The sequence below is a fragment of the Myotis davidii genome, unplaced genomic scaffold (genome assembly GCF_000327345.1).
Source record: "Myotis davidii unplaced genomic scaffold, ASM32734v1 scaffold225, whole genome shotgun sequence".
In the NCBI taxonomy this organism is placed as follows: Eukaryota; Metazoa; Chordata; class Mammalia; order Chiroptera; family Vespertilionidae; genus Myotis; species Myotis davidii.
Genome location: NW_006296222.1, coordinates 1,930,987 through 1,942,670, shown reverse-complemented (window position 1 = coordinate 1,942,670; position 11,684 = coordinate 1,930,987).

Here is an 11,684-nt window from a genome sequence, read left to right as displayed (position 1 = left end):
AATCAATAAAAAATATATTATAATAAAAAAAAATTATTGTTAACACTGAAAAAAAAAATTTATGATCTTAAAAAAAAACTTCTATTAGTCTGTAAAATATCTGAGATGCTGTTATTGATTCCTATTCATTATTTTTTCCCCAATTTCAGTTAACATGGGGACTTGCTTAATAAATGTTCTTTGACACCTACATATTTGGAACCACTCGAAAACCTAATGTTGATGTTCTAATTCTTTTTAATTCTCAGACGTAATTCTTAAACTTGTATATAGTCCTTGCCATGTAACACCATAGCAGAACTATCAGTAATTCACACTTTAGGTCAGAAACTGTATAGCTGGGCACTGATAATACAAGAATAATACTACAATAAGCATAATCTCTATCTTGGATGAGCTCAAAATTGAACTATTTTATGACTCAGTGATTTCACTTCTGGGTATATATCTGAATAAATCCAAAACACTAATTTAAAAGCATATATGCACCCCCAGTTTACTGCAGAATTATTTACAATAGTCAAGATATGGAAGCAACCCAAATACCTATCAATAGATGGGTGGATAAAAAAAGGTGGTACATATACACACTGGAATATTACTTGGCCATAAAAAAAGAATGAAATCTTACCATTTGCAACAGCATGGATAGACCTGGAGGATATTATGCTCAATGAGATGTCAGTCAGAGAAAGACAAATACCATATGATTTTACTTATATGTGGAATCTAAAACAAAACAAAACAAACAACAACAGAAACTAGAAGCAGCAAACAAACAAACAAATAAAATAGAAACAGATTCATCGATACAAAAAATGGACTTATGGTTGCCAGAGGGGAGGAGGGTTGGGGACTGGGTACAGAAGGTGAAGGTGTTGAGAAGTACAGATCAGTAGTTACAAAATAGTCATGGGGATGTAAAGTACAGCATAAGGAATATAGTCAATAATATTAGAATAACAATGTGTGGTGCCAAGTGGGTACTGGACATACTTTGTAAGTATATGATTGTCTAACTACTATGCTATACACCTCACTAATACAAGATGATATTGAATGTAAAATTTAATTGAAAAATAAAATTTCAAAATTGATCATCTAAATGCAACATTTTTGGATCAAAACTACTGAGGCCATGGGAAATTTTGGCATGTTCTATATGTTTGGAGGAAGTCATATCCATGAGGGACTTCACATTGAGTGCCTCTGGGAAGGCAGATATGAACCCAAAGTCACTGCCCCTGGATAGGGTTATAGGAAAGGGGAATCAAGAAGGAGGGAAACTAAGGATGAGGATGCGAAGAGCATAGTAGAAAAAAAATTATTTTTACATGATTTGTAATTATTGTAGACTAACAGTCCTATAAAAGAGGGTTGGGGGTTATTTTAACCCATACATTCTCACAATGTTGTCCTGGACCTGTAGCATCAGCATCACTTGGCAACTTGTGGGAAATGAAATTCTTTGGCCATATTTCAGGCCTTCTGAATCAGAAACACTGGTGGACGGAGTCCAGAAATCTGGTCTTCACAAGCTCTGTAGGTGGAACCTCTGTCAAAAACTAAGCCAGACTGTATGTGGATAATTATTCATGTTCACTGCCTATTCGGTTAAAGGCAATGAAACTTAATTTTCAAAACACCATCATTGTGATCTTTAAACATTGCTGCATATAGAAGTTATGTTACTTTCTGCTCTCTTTAGTGATAAAAAAAACATAAGTAGCTAACAATACCAAGCAGTGCTTGCTTAATACTGAAGGATTATTTGTAATAATAGTAAATACTATAGATGTTCAGAGAAAGTGGCAATAACCGCAGGTGCAGGTGAGTGTGGGGAGGATCTGGAAATGGAATTTAGGAGAAGTTGTCCTGTTCCAGTTCGGGATTTCTAAACAAAACTTCTGCTTATTTACTGCTGAATAACAACCCACCTCAAACTTGGTAGCCTAAAACAACACGTTATTTTTCTCTCTCATAGTTTTAGGGGTTTACTGGGCTCAGCTGGGAGGTTCTTGCTTGGGGTCTCTTTTGCAGTGGCAGTCTGATTTCAGCTGGGGTGGAATTCTTCAAAAGTTTCCCTAGGCTGAATGTCAACAAGCACTGCTTCACTCACAGGTCTTGGCTGCTTTCTCCACTCGGGGTCTCATCCTCAAGGGTCTCTCCATCCGACTTGGGCTTCTTATAGCTTAATGGTCTCAGAAAGGTGCTGGCTTCTGAAAGAGGAAAAGGGACTCAAATTCTGGAAATAACACTACAATTCTACCTGTTCTATTGGTCAAAGTGATCACAGATCAAGTCTCAATTCAAGGGGAGGGAACACACAGGTGTGAGTACATGCTTTACTATTAGAGGGTCATCTTTTGGAGATTAAGTCACTGACTATTCAGGAAAATGCTGGATTTGGCCTGGATGATCTCTGGAGTATTCTTGCTTGTAGTTCCACCTTTCTAGGATCCATAAAACTTACCTACATAAATTATAACTCACCAAGCATAAGAGTAAACTATGCCTAGAATGGCTTGGCTGGTGTGGCTCAGTTGGTTGAGCATCATGCTGTGCACCAGTAGGTTGAGGGTTTGATTCCAGGTCAGGGTTTGCCGGCTTGATCCTAGATAGGAAGTGTGCAGGACGCAGTCAGTCAATTGATGTTTCACTCTCACATTGATAATTCTCTCTTTCTCCCTCTCCCTTCCTCTCTAAAAAATCAATAATATAATTATAAATATAAGTATAAATATAAATATATACCTAGAATGAAGATTGTATTTTCTATTCACATGACATTTTTTTTCAATTAGTTACCAGTATGAGCTGTTGAAAAGGAAAACCAAAGAAAGTTTTCTTTGGGTTATAAAACCACTAGTAACTCCCAGAAAACTATATCTTCATGTTGATGAAGCATCTTTGCTTTAATTTCATCTCTATAATCAGAACACACTAATACCCCCAGCTGCATCACAATCTCAAAGTAATGATATATAATCCATGCATTTGTGTATATAAGTTTTTATTTTATTTTCTGATTCTGAGGGTCATATTTTTTTCCTCAATCAATGCCTTAGGTTCAAATAAGAAGTTTACTCAGAAGGTTAATTCAACTGACCTTTAGCTTCATAATGGCATGTTCCATGCTTTTATTTTATTTTTTTATTAAATTGATTAGGGTGACATTGGTCAACATGAACATACACGTTTCAGGTGTGGGTTTCTATGTTACAAGATCTGAATATTGCACTCTGTACCTCCCTCCCAAAGACAAATTTGGTCAAAGTGATCACAGATCAAGTCTCAATTCAAGGGGAGGGAACACACAGGTGTGAGTACATGCTTTACTATTAGAGGGTCATCTTTTGGAGATTAAGTCACTGACTATTCAGGAAAATGCTGGATTTGGCCTGGATGATCTCTGGAGTATTCTTGCTTGTAGTTCCACCTTTCTAGGATCCATAAAACTTACCTACATAAATTATAACTCACCAAGCATAAGAGTAAACTATGCCTAGAATGGCTTGGCTGGTGTGGCTCAGTTGGTTGAGCATCATGCTGTGCACCAGTAGGTTGAGGGTTTGATTCCAGGTCAGGGTTTGCCGGCTTGATCCTAGATAGGAAGTGTGCAGGACGCAGTCAGTCAATTGATGAAGCATCTTTGCTTTAATTTCATCTCTATAATCAGAACACACTAATACCCCCAGCTGCATCACAATCTCAAAGTAATGATATATAATCCATGCATTTGTGTATATAAGTTTTTATTTTATTTTCTGATTCTGAGGGTCATATTTTTTTCCTCAATCAATGCCTTAGGTTCAAATAAGAAGTTTACTCAGAAGGTTAATTCAACTGACCTTTAGCTTCATAATGGCATGTTCCATGCTTTTATTTTATTTTTTTATTAAATTGATTAGGGTGACATTGGTCAACATGAACATACACGTTTCAGGTGTGGGTTTCTATGTTACAAGATCTGTATATTGCACTCTGTACCTCCCTCCCAAAGACAAATCTTCTCCTGTCACCTTATATTAGGACCCTCTTCTCCCCACAACCCTTTGTCTTTGTGCTGTTTGTGTTCGTGAGTTTTTAAAATAAGCAATTCTTTATAAATTCATTTCAGTATTTTTTTTGGTGGTGGTGGTGGGGGGGAACTTTTATCTCATTAAAATCATTATGCCTTGAATGAATAATGGTTCTATTTTGACCCAGATGTTTTTAAATACAAGGTTCTGTAGACAAACACAATGTCCTCCTCTAGGAAATTCTTTTTGAGTAGAATAATTGCAGATTTTTAAAGAATTTTTTAATATACAGACTCTGTGGCTCAGAGTATTTATCTCATGGGATCAAGCCAGATGCCATATCCTTGTATGAAAGTCATTAAGGTTTTACCAAAGAAACAAAATAAATTTCTAAGCTCTAAATAATTAAAATTTACTTTTAATTATTCTCAAAAGAGTAGTAAAGGAATTTTACAAGATTTGAATTTATACTAAAATCCTTATGAAACTATTCTTCACTAGAATGCCAAAAACATCTTTTCTTTTCCTTAACATTTTACTGTAGCATCTAAATTAAGGGGGATAGAAATTTTTATATTTCATGCCTTGGACAGTTTCTCTCTCTCTGTTTTTTACACTATTCATATTTGAAGGCCTATGCAGAACATTTTCCTCCACAGTTATAGTGCACTATATATAGTACCTGCTATTCAAATTTAGGTCACAGCCATAGCATATTTTTAATCAATCCCTATATTGGCTAATTATGGGATGTGAACCTGTGAATTCCCACAGAAGATATTTTGCTTTTTCTGTCATCTAGCCACCACCACCTTGATGCCTTCTTAGATCACTCTATGTAAGTCGCCAGCCACAACATTCCTCCTGCCCATCCACTCATCTTATTGCTTGCCAGCACCCAGCACAGCACCTGGCATAATGAAAAGCTATAATAACTATTGTTGAATAAATGAAAACATTGATTTCTTTAAGTGAATGAAAGCATTCCTGGTCCCAAATGACCTCAACTGGCACCTTGAATTTCTAAGATCATCTGGACAAGAAAGGAGTATATTGGTTTTTAAGGGTAGTTTCTTCCAATGGAAAACTTCTCAAAACCTAGGAGATTGGCTTTTTTGGAGTGAAAATATTAGAAAAACAGTTTTAGAAATAAAATTTAACAAAGATGCTAACAACTTATATTTAGTATTAACTTTTACTAACTTTTAATTAACTATTTTGAAGGTTAGTGTAAGTCAAATTTTAACAGTTTTTTTTAAAATTTTCAAAGTAAAAAGGAATATTAAAATTTTCCACTTTGCTCCCAGAAAACTGGGTTATACAATAAAGTGAATGGCACGAATAAAAATCACTAGACCATGCCCTAGCTGGTTTGGCTCAGTGGATAGAGCATCAGCCTGTGGAGGGTCCCAGGTTTGATTCTGGTCAAGGCACATGCCTGGGCTGCAGGCTTGATCCCCAATAAGGGACATGCAGGAGGCAGCCAATCAATGATTCTCTCTCATTATTGATATTTCTATCTCTTTCGGAGAGGGGTTAATGGTACATCTATAACTCTGAAATCAATAAAGATATTTTTTTAAAAAAATCACTGAGACCATAGTGAAACAATGTGTTTTCTGTTTTAAGAAATAATAATCTGTTCTTCTAGTTATAGCCTTTCATCATGGACTTCCAAGGATGGTAATGAAAATTAGTACAGTTATCCTCAGTGCAGTAGTACGTTGAGCCTCACTATGTCAGAGAAAGTATTCTTAATCTGGTTTTTAACATTGGGGAAAAGGAGTCATAGAGAAGTAACATAAAGTTTTAGATCAGAGAATAGCATATGCACTTGCTAAAGAAGGATAATAAGCAAGTTTCTCAACTGTGTCAGTTGTGTGGTCCCTTTGATCATATAATGCTGATCCCGCTAATGGCAAATTATGATGGAATATTAGACCAATTGCAGGGAAGAGTAGCACATGACAAGTTTTGCATGAGTGGTATAGTGATGCCATGCCGAATAATGTTCTTTTATGTTTTTTATTTGTTTGCATCTACTTAAGTGAACTAGTGATTATAAAATCAGTGATACTCAATCTTACATATTAATAATGATAGAACCCTATTTGCCATTATCATTTTACATGAAAGCATTAGAAGTAATTTCAAATGTAAGAAATAGCAATGTCATATTTGTTAGTCTCAGTGGAGAAAATCTGTATTACATGGAAGGTCAATATGGGATTGATTAATTGTGATTTAATAACTATTTTGTTGATGAGTATATAAGATTTTTTATTATTGCCATTATGGACTGAATCATGTCCCCCCAGATTCATAGATTATAGCCCTAACCTTCAATGTGACTGTATTTGGAGAAAGGGCCTTTAGGGAAATAATTAGGGTTAAATGAGATTACAAGGGTGGGCCCTTAATGCAGTAGGTTTAGTGTCCTCATACAAAGAGGAAGAGCCACCAGAGAGGTCCCTCCACACACCTGGAGGAAAGGCCATGTGGGGACACAATGAGAAGGGAACCACCTACAAGCCAGAAAGAGAGGTCTCATCAGACACCAACTCTGACAGCACCTTAATCTTGGACTTCTAGCCTCCAGAACTGTCATAAAATAAAATTCTCTCAAGTGGTATTTGACAGACTAATAGAACTGCTGAAACACTCCACATATTACTGGAGTAAACCAACAATGATGTTATTTGTTCACAATTCTAAGGGTCAGGTATTTTAAATATTTTTTTAAAAAATTGATTTGAAGAAAGGAAGGGAGAGGGAAAGAAAGAAGGAAACATCAATGATGAGAGAGAATCATCGATTGACTGTCTCCTGCATGAGTCCTACTGGGGATTGAGCCTGAAACTGGGGCATGTGCCCTGACCGGGAATTGAGCCATGACCTCCTGGTTCATAGGTTGATGCTCAACCACTGAGCAACCAGCCAGGCAGCATGAGGTATTTGTTTATAGTTTTATAGCTCTTCTCTGCTCCATGTGGTAGGAGATTCCAAGGTGACCACATTCACATGTCTGTTGTCTTGGTGCTGGCCATTGGCTAGGGAATGAGTTTTTCTCCATGTGGCTTTTCTCTTTCTACATGTTTCTAATTCTCCAGTGATAGATGGCCTAGACCAGGGTTGGGCAACCTTTTTGTGAGTGCGTGCCAAAACCAGCAAAATCTCTGACTCAAAATTCTTCTGCATGCCAACCCTAATTTTTTGAGAACATGTTACGCCTACTTGATATCTCTTAAGGTGTCATACAAAATTCATCACTGAGAACAAAGATTCACAAGCATATGTGGATGAAACCAAAACACTGGTCGGATCTAGGAAGGCAGGGAGAGTTAAGGCATAGGCATAGAAATTGCTCTTCCCTCTCTCGTCAATCCATGTCTATGGTCTTTAAGATAACTTGTTATGTAAAATTATTTATTTATCTAAGATGCACCTACACTGAATTTATCTGAAAAATAAAAAACTCGATATGAAGAAAAAAATTGTAAATGGAAGATTATAAGAGAGGGTTTCGCGTGCCAGCAAAAGTTACTGGTGTGCCAGGGGTCGCCCACCCTTGGCCTAGACTGTTTTTTATATGGCAGATAGGTTTCCTCTCTGTGAAAGTCAAAGCTGTTAATCCTTTTAAAACCTGGATTCAGATCTCTCAGAATTTCACTTGCACAATTTTATATTGGTGAAAAAACAAGTCATCCCAAATAGCCTGAAATCAGCGGGAGATTTTGTGCATGTTACAGCAAAACATAACATTATCAAGAATGAGCTCTTTTTTTTTGCAATAATTTCTGATTAAAGGCTGCAGCAGACTTTAAAAGACCAGCCTAGGTTAAAATAATATAAATAACATAAAACAACAGAATGAAGAAAATATTCTTAAAAGTGACTGAATATTACTCTTAGCAAAGATGAAATTTTATGTTTTATGTTGTGTGGTACCAGGTTTTTCTCAATATGAAAATAGTCAATATTTTACATGTAAAGGAGATAATTTATAAATATATGTGAATAAAAACCATATTCCTTTATTAATTTATAAAACTAGTAATTATCTATGAAATGCTTACCACTTATATGATAAGCTTCCAGGCATGGGGTATACAGGATCAAACTAACAAACATTTTATTCCTCAGAGAGTCCTTAACAAAGTCAGCAGAACTTTAACTTTCTAATGGGGAGAGACAGATAACAACAACAAAACAACACAGCATTACACCAATTATTAATAAATTAGGTGGTGAACACAATGGTAAAAAACACACACGCAAAACAGAAAAAGCAATAAGGTGATTGGAAGGCAATTAGGGGAGGAAAATTTTTCTGTTTTAAATACAGTGGTCAGGTTAGAGTTATTAGAAATGGTGAAACTTAAACATATGAAGGTAATTAGGGAGTTAGACATGCAGATATCTGTGTAAAGGTCCTACAACAAGAATGCTCTGGAATGTTCTAGATGGAGTTGAAAAATATCCAGGGGCCAGTCATGCAGTCTTTCAAGCTATTGTAAAGCTATGATATTTATTTTAGGTGAGATTGCAAATTATTTGAGTTATTGAAAAAGCTCTTTTTATGCAGTATGGAGAATAAACTGTAGAGAAATACAGCTTGAACGGAGGACTCATTAGGAAGCTATTTCAGGAGTCTGGAAAATGAGATGCTACAGGTCAGTACCTACGTGACACTGTGGATGTACAGAGAGCAGGTCAGACTCACCATATTCAATGAAAGTGTCATGGATCTACTTAAAAGAAGGAAGTTGAGTATAAAGATATAAATAATCCAAAAATTACCTTTTTTTTTTTTTTGCCTGAACAGCTCAGTGATGAGCAAGAGCTATTTCCTCAATTGGAAACAATAGAAAAAGAGCAATTTTGGGTGTAAAGGAATGCAAGAGTTTAGTTTTTGTGTGGAAGTACCTAACGCTGTACCTCACACATATGTCAGTAGTGCTCAATTTGATTGATACCTTTTTCCCTCCTTCACAGCTTTTTTTCCTATCAAACAATAAAGGGACCCTTTAAAAAGGAGATGGGGTAGGGTAGAAAAGAGCGAAGCTTGACAGCAAAACACAGTTACAATTTTTTTTTTCTAAAGAAAAGCTATTCTTAGCTGAAACTATGAAATTTCTGTGGGTAAAAATTCAAATTTAAAAACATGTTAAAACATGCACAAATTTTGTTATTTACCTTAACACAATTCTTTAACAGTTGAAAATAGTTCATAAAAGCCACATAAAATTTCTATATTTGAAAGAAAAATAAAATCGTTTTCTGAGTTTTCTAATAATATATGTGTAATGCAGGTAAATATTCTGGATTAGGTGAGATGGGTGAGCAGCAGAAATTCTTGTTAATTGAATACTTAGCTTATTTTGTAAATATATAACCATTATAGTATGTGCAGTCTTGAAATTATTTAAAGACATACAATTCAACATACAATTTAAATGCTTATGTAGCTATTTACTGTAGAAAGTCATTTTTGCCATTTTATATCTATTCATTTTTTTCAAAATCACCGACCAGTTATCTCAACACATAAATTATATTACTTATTTAAAATAATTTGTGTGTCATATATTAAATTTTTATATCTAATGTGGTTCATTTTACTGACCTCTTCTTATTTCATTGCCCTTATAGAAAATATTCTTCCTGGTAGCTTCTTTATTTGTTGTTTAAGTAAACAGATAACTAACATGAAAATCTTAGTAATAGTTTACTAAGGGGCTGAAGACCTATTGTCTAGTCCAGCCGTGGGCGAACTACGGCCCACGGGCAGGATCCGGCCCATTTGAAATGAATAAAACTAAAAAAAAAAAAAAAGACGGTACCCTTTTATGTAATTATGTTTACTTTGAATTTATATTAGTTCATACAAACACTCCATCCATGCTTTTGTTCCGGCCCTCCAGTCCAGTTTAAGAACCCATTGTGGCCCTCGAGTCAAAAAGTTTGCCCACCCCTGGACTAGTCTGTTCATTCAAATTGTGGCATTTTGGCAACAGTACCGGCTTCCTTCCTTGGACTATACAACAGTGACTTTAATAATGGGATGTCCAAGGTACAACATGATCATATTCATGTAGCAGTGGTTCATTAAACAAGTGTTTTTGAGCCCCTACCATATGGTAGACATTTTCAATAAATATTTATTGAATGACTGAGTGACTTAAAATCTGACTTGGGACTATGACTTGAGCAGAATTTTTAAATTTTTACTTTAGAATAATTTAAGATTTACAGAAAAATTATGAATATAGTACAGAATTTTCTCATATACCCATCATCCAGCTTTCCCTAATTTGACATCTTACATAATTGTAGTTTTTGCATATTACTTTGTTGAAATTAACATCACTAATTATCAGGAAAATGCAAATCAATACCACAAGGAGATATCAACCCACCCCTGTTACAATGGCTACTAGCAAAAAGGTAAGAGATAACAAGTGTTGGCAAGAATGTACAGAAAAGGTTACCCTTGTGCACTGTTGGTGGGACTGTAAACTGGTGTAGCCACTATGGAAAACAGTGTGGAGGTTCCTCAAAAAATTAAAAGTAGAACTAACATAAGGCCCAGCAATTGCACTTCTGCATATTTAGCTGAAGAAAATAAAAATGTTAATTCAAGAAGATATATGCACCCCACCTGTTCCTTGCAGTGTTATTCAATAGCCATGAAGTAAGCTAAGTGTCCATCAATAGATGAATGGATAAAGAAAACATTATAACTAATTACACACAATGTATAGATATAAATGTGTGTGTATATATATAATGGAATATCATTCAGCCATAAAAATAAGGAAATCTTGCCATTTGCCACATGGATGGATCTTAAGGGCATTATGCTAAGTGAAATAAATTGGACAGAGAAAGATAAATAGTGTATGACCTTACTTATGGTATCTAAAAAAACCCCCCACAAGCATCTAAACTTATAGATACAGAGAATAGATTGTTTATTTCCAGATGTGGGGTGTGGAGAGTGGGTGAAATAGGTGAAGGTGATCAAAGGATAAAAATGTCCAGTTATAAAATAAATAGTAAGTCCTGGGATGTAATGTACATTGTGACTCTAGTTAATTATACTGTATTGTATATTCAAAAGTTTCTCAGAGAGTAGATCTTAAAAGTTCTCATTATAAGAAAAAAAATTATAGCTATGTGTGGTGATGGATATTAACTAGACTAATGGTGATCATTTTCCAATATACACAAATAGGAATCATCATATTGTACATCTGAAACTAATAAAATTTATATGTTAATTATATCTCACTAAAAACATATATCATGGATGTGGACAGAACTTAGGACTGCTGAAGAATACAAAGAATGTAGCTAAAATCTGGAATTGGTTTTCTGAATGTGGGAAAGCATTGCTCCATAAGAGGATTAACATTTAAAAGTTTCAAACAATCTAATATGTTTCTGATATCTCTATGTTCAGCTCCAAAGAAACTTTTTTTATGAATATCTACAAGGTACAGGGGACAAAATCAATACTAATAAAAACGTAATATGCTAATTAGACTGGACAACCAAACATCCTTCCGGAGAAAGCCGCGGCGGCTGCGAGGGCTGAGGGCAAGCAGCTATGGATGGCTGTGAGGGCCAGCAGCAGCAGGGGGATGGGGGGGGTGCCTT